Genomic DNA, 13281 nt, shown 5'->3' on the forward strand with positions numbered 1-13281 from the left:
TCTGTTCGACAGCACTACGCAGGGCCCTACCATTAATTGCATAAGTCCTGCACTTATTTGTTTTACCAAAATGCAACACCTCACATTTATCGAAATTAAACTCCATCTACCACTCCTTAACCCATTGGCCCAATTGATCAAGATCCCTTTGTAATCTTAGATAACCTTCTTTGTTATCCACTGTACCATCAATTTTAGAGTCATTCACAAACTTACTGACCATGCCTCGTAAATCCTTATCCAAATGCAAATGCTCTTTCAAAGCATCTGTGTCTGGCTGTGCTACCGGCATTTAAATTACAGAACCTGGTACACTTATGGCTACATAAACTGAAGTGTTGCTTTCACATTGATTTACTTCACTACTGGTTTCTCAGACTCCTGGACAGGCTTGTAACAAAAGGCCCTCATTCAGAAGTCTCCAGTGCAGAAACACCTAAAGCTACATGGTAGATTCAATAATGATCAGGGGCAGAAATTGTATTCTCGACTCTGATTGGAATACTTGGGGGCCATTTCTTTTCCACCATTCTCCATGCTCTCAAAAGAGAAAGTGTTGAATTAATGACCAGTTGTCATATATTTTCCAACCTGAGCAAATCACTGCTAAAACCTTTCATTATTTTTCAAACCCTCATGAATTATTTTGGAAGCATTCTCTGATTAGTGGAAACAGTCACGATGGTGAATTTTAATGAGGAATTTCTGACTAGATCCCTGTAACTTCACACTATGTAGCATCTATGGAAATCCTATCATGAAGGGTATAAATGCCACATACATTATTTTTGTAGGATTTCTGTGTCTCTTCCATCAAAAGTACAACAGCAATTTGGAGTATCCTTGCAGAAATTTACGATAAAATTCTTTCAAGTCCACATAAGTAAAATTTCTCAACATTGACACATCTATGCTCTATGCTGTTATTGTGCATTTTCTCTTGGTTTTATTTATTCATGAGATGCGGGCAGCGCTGGCTTGGCCAGTATTTATTTCCCACCTTGAATTGTCCTTCAGAAGATCGTGGTCTGAATTCCTGTAGTTTATTTGTTTAGGAAGACCACAATGCTGTTGGGGAGTGAATTCTAGAATTTTGACCCATTGAAACTGAAGGAAAAGTGATGTATTTGCAAGTCAGAATAGTGTGTGGCTTGGATAGGAACTTGCAGATGGTATCCTTTTTCTTGTAGATGGTAGCATCAGTGGATGTGGAAGGTGTTATCGAAGAAATTTTGGTGCCTTGCTGCAGTGCATCTTGTAGATGGTACACATTTCTGCCACAGAGTTCCAGTGGTGAAGGAAGTGAATGTTGATGATTATGATGCCAGCCAAGCAGGTTGCTTTGTCCTGATAGCATCAAGCTTCTTGAATGTTGTTGGAGCTACACCCTTCCAGGCATGTGGGGAGTATACCATCATATCCCTGACTTATAAACTATAGGCAGATTTTGGGAAGTCAGGAGGTAAGATATTCTCTGAGATTCCTAGCCTGTGCCCTTCACTTGCAGCCATAACATTTATAAGGCTAGTCCAGTTCTGTTCAGTTTCTGGTCAATGGTAAATCCCTGTGTAATGATATTCGGGGATTCAGTGATGGTATGTCAGTGAATATCAAGGAGCAATGCTTAGATTTTCTCTTGTGCGATATGGTCATTGCCTAGTATTTGTGTTACATGAACCCTACCTGCTAGTTGTCAGCCAAAATCTGGATGTTGTCCAGGTCTCGTTCCACTTGGACATGGACTGCTTCAGTCCTGAAGAGTGCAAATGGTACCAAATACTCAGACTTCAGTGAGCATCCCCACTTCTGACCTGATGATGAAAGAAGATTGATAAAGAAGCTGAAGATGGTTGGATATTGGACATTACCCTGAGGAACTCCTGAAAAGATGTCCTAGAGCTGAGATGACTGACCTCTAATGGCCACAACCTCTTCTTTTGTGCCAGGTATGACCCCAACTAGTCCAGTTCAATTTCTGGTAAATGTTAACCACCCCCCAAGTATGTTGCTAATTCAGAAGTAATTCAGAAATAATATTGCTGCTGAAAGTCACTGGAAGATGGTAAGAATCTCCCTTGTTTGTGATGGTCATTGCCTGACACTTGTGCAGCACAAACGTTACTTGCCATGTATCAGCCCAAGCCTGGATATTGCAGGTCTTGCTGCACATAACCACAGTCTATTTCAGTTTCTGAGGATGAAACTGCAGATATTGTAGATCTGAAACAAAAGCAGAAATTGGTGAAGACACTAAGCAGGTTCAGCAGTAAAAGGTTAACTCTGCTTTCTTTCCACAGGTGCTGGCAGACCTGCTGAATTTCTCCAGCAATTTCTGTTTTTGTTTCAGTTTGAGGATTCATAAATAGTGCTGATGAGTCATAAATGAATATCCAAAACCTACATAATATGCTTGCAACCATGAACTGAAAACTGAAAATGCTGGAGATGACAGCAGGTCAGGAGGCACCCATGGAGAGAAAGCAAGTTAATGTTTTGAGTCGAGATGACTCTTGAAATTCTCTGCAGACTGGATGTTGTGCTTTTCCATGTTTTATGACTGGAATGATGTAATTTTTTTGGGAGTGATGGTGAAAGGTATCACATAACTGTAAGCTATATCTGGAAAGGAAAGGTAATCTCAGTAATTGTGATCATGTAAACCTTAATAATGAGCAAAAAATATTTTTTTTATGGCAATGTCCTTTGGGGAAGGAAATCTGCCATGCTGACCAGTTTGGTCTACATGTGACTCCAGATCCACAGCAATATGGTTGAGTCTGAACTGCCCTTTGAAATGGCAGTCCTTTCATTTAAGGGCAATCAGGAACAAGTAACAGATGCTGACCTCGAAGGAACTCTACCTAATTCCTAATTGATGGGTGGCACGGTGGCACAGTGGTTAGCACTGCTGCCTCACAGCGCCAGAGACCCGAGTTCAATTCCCTCCTCAGGCAACTGTCCGTGTGGAGTTTGCACATCCTCCCCGTGTCTGCGTGGATTTCCTCCGGGTGCTCCGGTTTCCTCCCACAGTCCAAAAAATGTGGAGGTTAGGTGAATTGGCCATGCTAAATTGCCCGTAGTGTTAGGTGAAGGAGGTAAATATAGGGGAATGGGTCTGGGTGGGTTGCTCTTCGGAGGGTTGGTGTGGACTTTTTGGGCCGAAGGGCCTGTTTCCACACTGTAAGTAATCTAATCTATGTAAAAACAAGAAAAAGTAATCTTCCTTCATTTCCTGGATAGTGCTGTCAACAAGCCAATGCTCCAGGCATAAAAAAAATCTTGTGATTCCATGGCCCAGAATTTCAGTCTTCATTCTCATGGTTTTGCAGTGGTTTTCTTCACAGATACATTTTTTACATCAGGCTTCTGAAGCTTGTCTTCCTTAATTGTCACATCAAAACTAGTACTGCTCCCTGGTGGAGACTATGGAACATACACCTCTGTGTGCAAATAACCCTGTGGGCTGGCATACAACTTCTATCAGTACAGCATTATTAAGGTAGATAGAGATCACAGCTAATGGAGATTTGTCTCATTTAACTGCATGAAGGCAGAGAAGAAAGTTAAGGTCATAATACGATCTCCCATTCATCAGGTGGTAACTTCCTATGTAGGTCCGAAAGCATCAGAATTAGGAATAGAATTAGACCATTTGGCCTATCAGATCTGTTCCATCATTTGACCACGGATGATATGTTTCTCAGCCTCATTCTCTTACGTCCTCCCTGTAATCTTTGATTTCACAACTAATTAAGAGCCTACACATCTTTCTTAAAGCCACTCAATGACTTGGCCTCCGCAGACTTCCATGGAAATGAGTTCCATACACTCACCATTCTCTGGCTGAAGAAATTCCCCATCTCAGTGCTGAAGGTCATCTCTTAACTCTGAGGCTGTGTCCTTGGGTCCTAGTGTATCCACCTAGAGGAAAGAGCTACTTTCAAGAGAGAGAGACAATCACATTTTTATTCTGCTGTGCTGGTCAGAAAATTACGCCCTGTGAACCAACTATTGCATTTTGACCTCCACTCCAACTGAAGTTCACTCAGCACAATTCTGAAATGAAGCCTTGGACCTTTTTGTGTGTGTGACTTTGCACCAGAAGACACAATGTGTTTTATGTACTATTGGTACTTCTTTCTAATCACAGATATTAACAGCTTGATATGTTATGAAGAAATTACTTTGTTGTGGACCAAAGTAAGAAAATATGTCATTTAAGTTTTGTGACTGTAAACTCTTTCCTGTAGGTAAAGCGGTTTAACATAATTTTCACTTTGCACCAGGTTATCATTTTTAGTAATTACAGCATGATTCATACTTGTAACCAAAACTATTTATTTTGCCAGATTTCTCAACATATATTCAGAATGTAGCCTTATAGTACTGCATTGATAGATGTCTAACCTGAGTGAATATTGCCTTTTATCATATCTCTAATGTATTTTATGCACCGCTGCCCCTGTTTTGCTTAGTTGATGCTGTCAATCTATGAGCCTATAACTACAAGGAAAAGCACTGAAAATACCTTTGTAGGGTCCTCTCATGTGTGAAAATTAGGTTCAGAGACTCAAATAACATTTTCTCATTCTTCTTGCTCCTGTCATTTGAAGAAAGACTTTGTAATTCAGAATGGTTGTTTTGTATCTCGTCTGTTATGCTGATCTCAGAAAGCATGTGTTTCTGTAATTTGTTGTTGGCTTTGTAAAAGTGAGCACTCTTGCTATTCCTGATCTAATCTTTCTTTGCAATTGCTCACACTGTACTTTAAGTGATGCAAGTTACAGCAGGATAAAAACTATAAAAAGTAATTGTGTAAGTTATTGATTCCAGCCTGGAGCCCAATTTCACCATATTGGAAATCCAGGCAAATGCTGCTCACCTTTTTCCAAGTATACAGTGATGGTCTGAAAATCTGGAACAGCTTGTTCAATTTTTTTTTAATTTGGTGATGATGAGTACAGTAAACTACCAATAGTATAGATGCATAGAATTATTCCTTGTGAAGCTAAAATAAGTTGAATGAACAAGCTTGGCTTGTAGCAAATGGCTCAATGATTTGACAAGAGATAAAAGGGGAGTATTCCTTTTTATGACCTGATAACACATCTCTGACTTACTTCGTCACTAACCTCAACTGTTTCCCCTCCTTCATATAAGTTATCATACGTCCTCTAGGTAAAATGCAAATCATTCATTCCACATTAATTCACACCTTCCATTCCTCTCTTCACAACACAAAGCAGTACGATTTTCTTTCTAATATTCTTCGCTGTACAAACACTCTGTACTTCTTTCACTTTACATCGTATTTGGTTTCATGGTCATTTTTTTTCCGAATCCTCATATCAGCTTACTGTTTGCTTCCTCTACCTCTGAACACATCTACTATGTATACAAACAATGGAAACATCTAATTGCCTTTACAATAAACACTTCTGTTACCCTCTTCTTTTGAAGGACAGAACAGGACATAGAATCAAAGAAAAAAAGGCCTATCAGCCCATGGCATTTCTAGTGGCTTTTTTAAAGAACTCTTGATTTGACCTTGTCTTTTTCCACAGTCCTGCAAATAGTTCCTTCTCAAGCATTGTCTGCCATGGTGATGTTGCTTTTGCCTCCAGTAGATTATATGTACTTGATGAGACAATATTTACATTAGCTTCCTTAACATAACAACTAGACCTGGGTAACATAATATTAAAAGCTTTAATAGATGTTTAATATAGCTTCTGACATACATTATGTTACAGTCAGATGTACCTCAGTGTCTGGGCAAAGCTAGTTAGCTACAAACAACAACTTGCTCCCATCAGTGTGTCATGCTTCGAATGACTCTAGTTAAGATGGAGCTGGAGACCTTTGAACCTTCAGGTTACACGTTATGATATGGCATTATCTGAGCATGTTTCTTAAAAAGGTATACTAGCTATATATTCAAACTGAGAGACAATAACTTACCAGGTCCAATTCTGCCAACATTGTTGCCTGGAGTTGAGAGATTTTCCAGCTTCACCCACATTAGGAGAAAGTCCCCTGAATGGCAGGATTTTCATTCCACAATGTAGGGAGGTTGGGGACCATGTGTGGTGAAGGGTGGGGGGAGGCCATAAGAAAGAACCACTGACCCAAGACAAACTTGAGTAGCTGCAGGGAATGCTGAAGGTCAAGGCTGCCTATGAGAAAGGCCCATCTCGATACCCTATGCTGCTCCACTCATCCAAATAGCCCTTCATACTCTTTAAACAAATACATGCTCTCCACCCATGCCCAATAGTCCCTTACAATGTCCATGCCAAACCATACTGCTCCACTCACCTCCATAGCCCTTTATGGTCCTTATGTCAATTTAGTGACAGCATAAGAACCCATCATTTTGTCCCCTTATATTCCTTATACCAACCTGGTGACTACTTTTACCAACCCATAACAACCAGTCATCAGCCTTTGTCCTTCTACCATTCATAACAATTCAATCAATATCCAGTAAGGGCAGAAATGAAATACAACAAAGATCTAAGTAACCATTTCAAATTTTTCTGTATAAAAACACTCATGCATGCAAACCCTCTCAAGTGATTAATCCTTTATACAAATCAACAGTACTTATAACTTCGTATCAAATTGAGCTAATCCTTTAAAACCCTATTAGAAATGCCAATCACGCTGTAAATTTACATTTCCCCCATTGTGATGATGGTGGTTTGTAGAAGCCAACTGATAGAACTCAGGTTTATGTCAACAACCTTTATTGAAGGGTCAGTAACAAGGGAATATAATTTTAAAATGAGTGGCAGGGGATTTAGAGGAGATTTGAGGAAAACCTTTTCACCCAGTGAGTGGCGGGGGCCTGATATGCACTGCCTGGGAGAGTAGTTGAGGTGGGAAACCTCACAACCATTAAAAAAGTACTTAGATGAGCACTGGAAGTGTCACAACATTCAAGGCTATGGGCCTAGTCTGGGACTGATGTAGGTAGCATATTTTGGGCGGCACAGACTCAGTGGCCCAAAAGGCCTCTTCTGAACTGTAGGATTCTAAGATGCCACATTCCTGGCTAGAAAATGAACAAGATGAGTGAAAAATCCCCCAATATCATCATATGTAAATAAATAAAAATAACAAAATCCCTGTCATTTATCGAGGCAGGATCATTGGGCTAGAAGCACTGGGTGGTGAGCTGTGAGCTGGAGATAGCAGTTAAAATCAACTCTTCAGTTTCCAAACAGTCCCCAAATCAAGGCCAGCATGAAATCGAAGAGATTTTTTTGACATCATCTAGCATTTTTCCTGGATGGGTTCAGGCACCCTCAACTGCTTCCCTGTTGAAGAATGAATCAGTTGAATCCTTGCAATGTTTCAATGGCACAACCTGATGCTGAAGAGATTGCAATTAGACTCAGCAAAACTTTTAGAATCCTTTTTAACCTCCATAGACTAAATCTGGTTTCTGACTGAGTTGATGTGGGCATACCAAATTTCAAATTCCCAAGCAAATCAAACTTTCCTATTTGTGGAGGAATTTTGATTCCCCAACACCTCCCAGCACCTTCACCACTTGCTTCCCCCAATTAATTTCTGTTGCACAAAAGTTGGAAGTGGAGCCTTCATAATTGCAACATTTATGGTAGATAATCAACTTTCGTCTGGGCTTTTACCTAACACGTACATTAGGCTAAGTTAGCTAACTCCCAGACACAATATCATGAGGCAGTTGACTCCAGCCGAGTGACAAAATGGCTTTCACACTTCTGGTTACCTTGAATATAGAAACAATCCAGGCAAATGTAACATTTTACTTACTAATACTCAAAATCTATCACTATAACAATATTCACAAAGCTCAACTTAGCAGCACAGTGCCTCAGTGGTTAGCCCTGCTGCCTCACAGTGCCATGGACCCAGGTTCGATTCTACCTTCAGGTGACTGTCTGCATGGGTTTCCTCTGGGTGCTCCAGTTTCCTCTCACTGTTCAAAGATTTGCAAGTTAGATGGAGTAGCCATGCGGAATGCAGGGTTAGGGTGGGGAGGGGTGAGGCTGAGTCGGATGTTCTTTGGTAAGTGGGAGTGAATTCAATGAGCCGCATTGCCTGTTTTCTTGCGCAACATCCATGCCAATTGGCAAACCTGTTGGAAGCTTAATATTTATACTCTCTATCACCAGCAATCAGCATTTACCATATCTACAATCTGCCAAATGTTCTGCAGAATCTTGGCAATATCACTTCAATGATACATCCCTCTTCTACCATAAAGTAAAACAAAAGTAATCCTGTTGTGATTATGCCATCATCTCCATGTTTTCCCAAAAACACTTCTGATAGTTGGTAAATTTTCTGACACACACTTAGATTCATAGGGTTATAGAGATGTACAGCATGGAAACAGACCCTTTGGTCCAACTCGTCCATGCCAACCAGATTTCCTAAATTAATCTCGTCCCATTTGCCAGCACTTGTCCCAAATCACTCTAAACCTTTCCTATGCATTCAGCTTAATTCCAGGACAGCTGACATAATCCTCATTGATCAGTCCTTTGTCTATATTCACTACACATATATTTACTCTCTGGTTACCATTATCCACATTGTAAGAGTGGATTATTGCCTTGTCTTACCTGTTTAATATCCCCTCATTTGAATTTACGTCTCCACTATTTAATTTCAAGTCTTATCTAAAACCTAGCTATTCAATTTGACAAGACACAGGTCCCAGCACAATTAGAGTGTGCCCTATCCCAACAGAACAACTTCGTCTTTGTCCAGTGCCGTGTGAATTGAAACCCATTTCTCCAACCCTCTGATCTTATTCACCCGGTGCCAATTTGCTCATAGATCAGGCAGTGATCCAGAGATTATCATCTTTGTGATTCTGTGTTTTTTTTAAATTTAGCCCCTATCTGCTCATGCTCCTTCAGCAGAACCTCTTCCCTCATTTTAATTATGTTGGTGGGGACATATGGATCATGACAAAAGGTTCTTGCCCCTCCCAATTGAAGATGCTCTTCCACTCAGACTTGGTATTGGGTAAGCAACACAGTGTTTGGAACTCACCTTTTTGGCTACAATGAAGATTATCTATTGTTCTAACCATACTATTGGCTATCACCACAATGTTCCTTGAATGATTTTTGTTCCCAAGAAGCTGTTGTCAATTTGCTCATTTTCCCTACAGAATCCTCATCCACAAAGTTAAAAATCACACAACACCAGATTATAGTCCAACAGGTTTATTTGGAAGCACTGGCTTTCGGAGCTCTGCTCCTTCATCAGATGGTTGTGGAGTGTCCAATTCAACCACAAAAGCTGCAAGAAGCTTGCATCTTGCATTCAAGCAGCATAAACATAGAGCAAGAGGAGCAACACTGCATCTTTCCAAGACAATCAAGAGCTAGGATATAGCCATTCAGCAGCAGGAGAAGAGGAAATCCCCATGGGTGAAAGTTGAGCCTTTTCATATTGATTCAAAAGCCAGTGACTGATCTTCTGCTAAGTTGCATTGAGGTGGCAGAATTATACCTGTCATTTCCTTCTTCATCCCAGAAAATGACAGTTTGCTTGAGTACTTGAGAAGGGCAGAATGAACTTCGCTCATCACATGAAGCATGTACATGAAGGCTGGAAAACTGGGATCCTGCATCAGTATGAGGGCAGCGCCTGCTCCTGGTGGCTCAGAAAAGGAGTAGCTTAAATTCCTCTCCATCCAAGCCCTTGACATGATGGCAGTAATAGTCTATGTTTGGAAAGTTAAAATCCCCTACTTTGATCTTTGACACCAGCATCCATTGCTGCTTAATGCGTCCTTCAGTTCCATGTCTTGCATCATTATGCATTCTCAATGCTACAAGTTTTGCAGCAGATCAAGTAAAAGACCTACTAGCACTTTGTTACGGCAAATGTCTTGCCAACATTGTCCATATCGCGCATACCAATTAATAAAACTAAAACTTGATACCAAAGTAAAAATAATAAAATGTGTGCATTCTTCCCTTTTCGAATCCTTTAACTGAGTCTTTTGATGATTTTTACACAGCATGCACATATTCCCCATAGAGTTCTTTCTCACATCTTGAGACCAGACAGAAAGAAAGGAAGTTCACGTAGACTTATCACAAAAGGACAACTCAGTTATTGATGAAAACCTAAGGTCTCTGAGCAATACATCAGTCTGCTGCAAGACTGTACCTGTGCCAACTGAAGAATTAATAGTCTTCAGCCAAACTTATTAACTGCCTGACAATATAATGAATGTTCTTAAAATTGAATTTTATCACCAGACTTCATTTCAGTAAGAGGTAAATATGAGACAAGCTGTTTATTTTCAGTAGAAAATGACTTGTGCTAGGAAGCAACTGAATGCAAAAAGTAGAATGTTGCACTGAGAAAAACCTAAAACTTGGAGCATTTGGGAAAAATGTGACTGATTATATAAATGTGAAAGTATGGTTTTAATAATTGAGTTCATATATTTTGTTAACTAATAAATCCAAACTGCCTATTTTTTTGTTTCCAGTAGTCCCTTCTTAGTTTTTTGTCTTTCAGTGATTTTTTTTTGAATTTTGAAAGACTTAACAATCATTTGCAAAACAGGGATGCTGGAACTGTATTCTTAACAAATCAACACATTCATTATAAAAGGAAAATAATATGTGCAATAACAGCTTCTCTTATATAGCAGTTCGGCTTAGTACAGGCTCCTAAGACACACTTTCCAAACTCAAAAGCACAACCATCTAGAGGGATAAGGGTGGCAAATACAGGAGACCACCACCAAGTACATGTTCTCCTCCAAATGACTCACCATTTTGATTTGAAAATACATCACTGTTCCTTTACTGTCATTGGGTCAAAATCCCAGAACTCACTCCCTAGAGGTAGTGTGGGTCTACCTATACCATGGTCAAAATTTGCTCCTTTTCTAGTAGGTACATTCACATATTGCATTTTTGAGGTGAAAGTGAATATTACAGAATGTGGTGGTACTGCAGAGGGACAGCAGGTCAGGTAGCATCCGAGGAGCAGGAAGGGCTTTTGCCTGAAACATCGATTTTCCTGCTCCTCGGATGCTCCCTGACTTGCTGTGCTTTTCCAGCACCAGAATCTTGGCTCTAAGAAAGTTTCCTGACAACCTGAGTCTCCACCATTTCCATGGAGGCAGCCAAATGCTCATTTGCCAAACCCACTAGAGGATTGTGAGAGGTTTCGAGTACCGGAGCAGAGACATATTGTTGCAGTTATACAGGGCCTTAGTGAGGCCACACCTAGAATATTGTATGCAGATTTGGTCTCTTTCTCTGAGAAAGGATGCACTTGCATGCGAGGGAGTGCAGCGAAGGTTTACCAGGCTAATTCTGGGGATGGTAGGACTAACATGTGAGTAGAGATTGACTAGGTTAGGATTATTTTTGCTGGAGTTCAGATAATCTCATAGATACTTACAAAATTCAACAGGACTCGACTGAGTAGATGAAGGGAGGATATTCCCAATGCTGGGTGTGTCCATAACCAGGGATCACAGTCTGAGGATTCGGGCTGGATCATTTAGGATGGAGATGAGGAGATATTTCTTCACCCAAAGAGTGGTGAGCCGGTGGAATTCATTGTCACAGAAAGTAGCTGATGCCAAAACATTGAATGTATTCAAGAGGTGGCCAGATACAGCACTTGGGTGAATAGGATCAAAGGTTATGGGGAGAAAGCAGGATTAGGCTATTGAGTTGGATGGGGCGAAAGTGTGGACTGCAGATGCTGGAGATCAAAGTCAAGATTAGAGTGGTGCTGGAAAAGCACAGCAGCTCAGGCAGCATCTGACAATCAGCCATGATCGTGATGAATGGCAGAGCAGGCTTGAAGGGCCAAGTGGCTCCTCCTGTCTTCCATGTTTCTATGATGAGGACCTTTGACAGTTCTGCCTGATGACCCTGGAAAGTAAAAGACCAAGAAGCTGAGAGGATGTTACTTGCTTCCATTTAAGTATGTTTCGAAGATTCCATGAATGGGTCTTTGATGGAAAGAACACTGGAAGCTTCACCCTGGTGGTGAAGGGACAAGAGGTCCTGTTAAGACAGGACATCTCAGGCCTTGAAAAAGAAACTAAATTTCTGCTGAGAATGCAAATAATATATAAATTTAGTGTGGGGCTTGTCGTTGTCTTCAGAAGTTATCAGAGAATGCCTTTTCCCATAGTTTTCTGCATTAGTTGCCTGTTAAGAAAAGTTTAATCAAAGTTAATTTTAGTTTTTTTTGGTCCAGTACAATCTTAAAACATGAATTTTGTCATGTGTTTCTTTTGCATTGGTCGCTGAGAAACACATATCTCTTTTTAAAATGTTATTCGCCTCTTACAGGGATCACATCAAATTGAAGACTTATTCAGGGTACATCTTAAGAAGCTGTGGAATTTTCTAAAGTTTCACTGAACAAGATTTGATAATTATTTTATTTGTATTCAGTGGCCTGTCAGCCTGCCTATGTTCAATGCTCACGCATTCCAGGCAAAAAAAAATGACTTGTCTGTTAAAGCCTTTAACAGAAAGAGATTAACTTGAAGGCTTTGATAGAGGACTTAGGAGTAGAGATGAAAATAAAGGCTAAAAGGCAGAAGACATGAAAGTATTAGATCAACACTTAAACCTTTGGGTGGAAAAGTGTGATCCTGAATTGAACTCAGGTCGAGTTAGCTTAAATTTAATTGAACTTGAAACTATACAAGCTGGAAAGGCAATTTAATAATCCTCTTAAATAATGCATTCTCCACAGCATAATGTCTCTACCGATCAGAGTTCACTTGCCAGTGTCTCTCAGTATTAATGTTGGTGTCATCTTGCATTGCTATTCTTGTGAATTGTCCTAATGAGTGCAAGATTAAAACATTTTGACTAAAATATTTTTCTCAACAATGCTAATGTGGGAAAATTAAAATTCACGCAAGCAGAGCTCTACGATTTGTCACATGCAGTAGACAGTCAAAGGTTAAGCCAAAATAGAAAGTTAAATAATGACATGTGACAAAAGAAGAAACAATACTTCCTAAATAAAAACCAAAAGGATTGCGGATGCTGTAAATCAGAAACAAAAACAATAATCACTGGAAAAGCTCAGCAGGTCAAGTGACAAGTTTTAGGGTCATTCGATCGGAAACGTTACTCCGATTTCTCTCTACAGATGCTGCCAGGCCTACTGAGCTTTTCTAACAAAATTTCCTATCTGGTATCTAGGAAGCTATTGCTTAAAGAATAGGTGCTGTTTAAATGAAAGTTATTCATGGCTTTGCCTTTTTTT

This window comes from Chiloscyllium plagiosum, chromosome 1 (assembly GCF_004010195.1).
Source record: "Chiloscyllium plagiosum isolate BGI_BamShark_2017 chromosome 1, ASM401019v2, whole genome shotgun sequence".
NCBI classification, from domain to species: Eukaryota; Metazoa; Chordata; class Chondrichthyes; order Orectolobiformes; family Hemiscylliidae; genus Chiloscyllium; species Chiloscyllium plagiosum.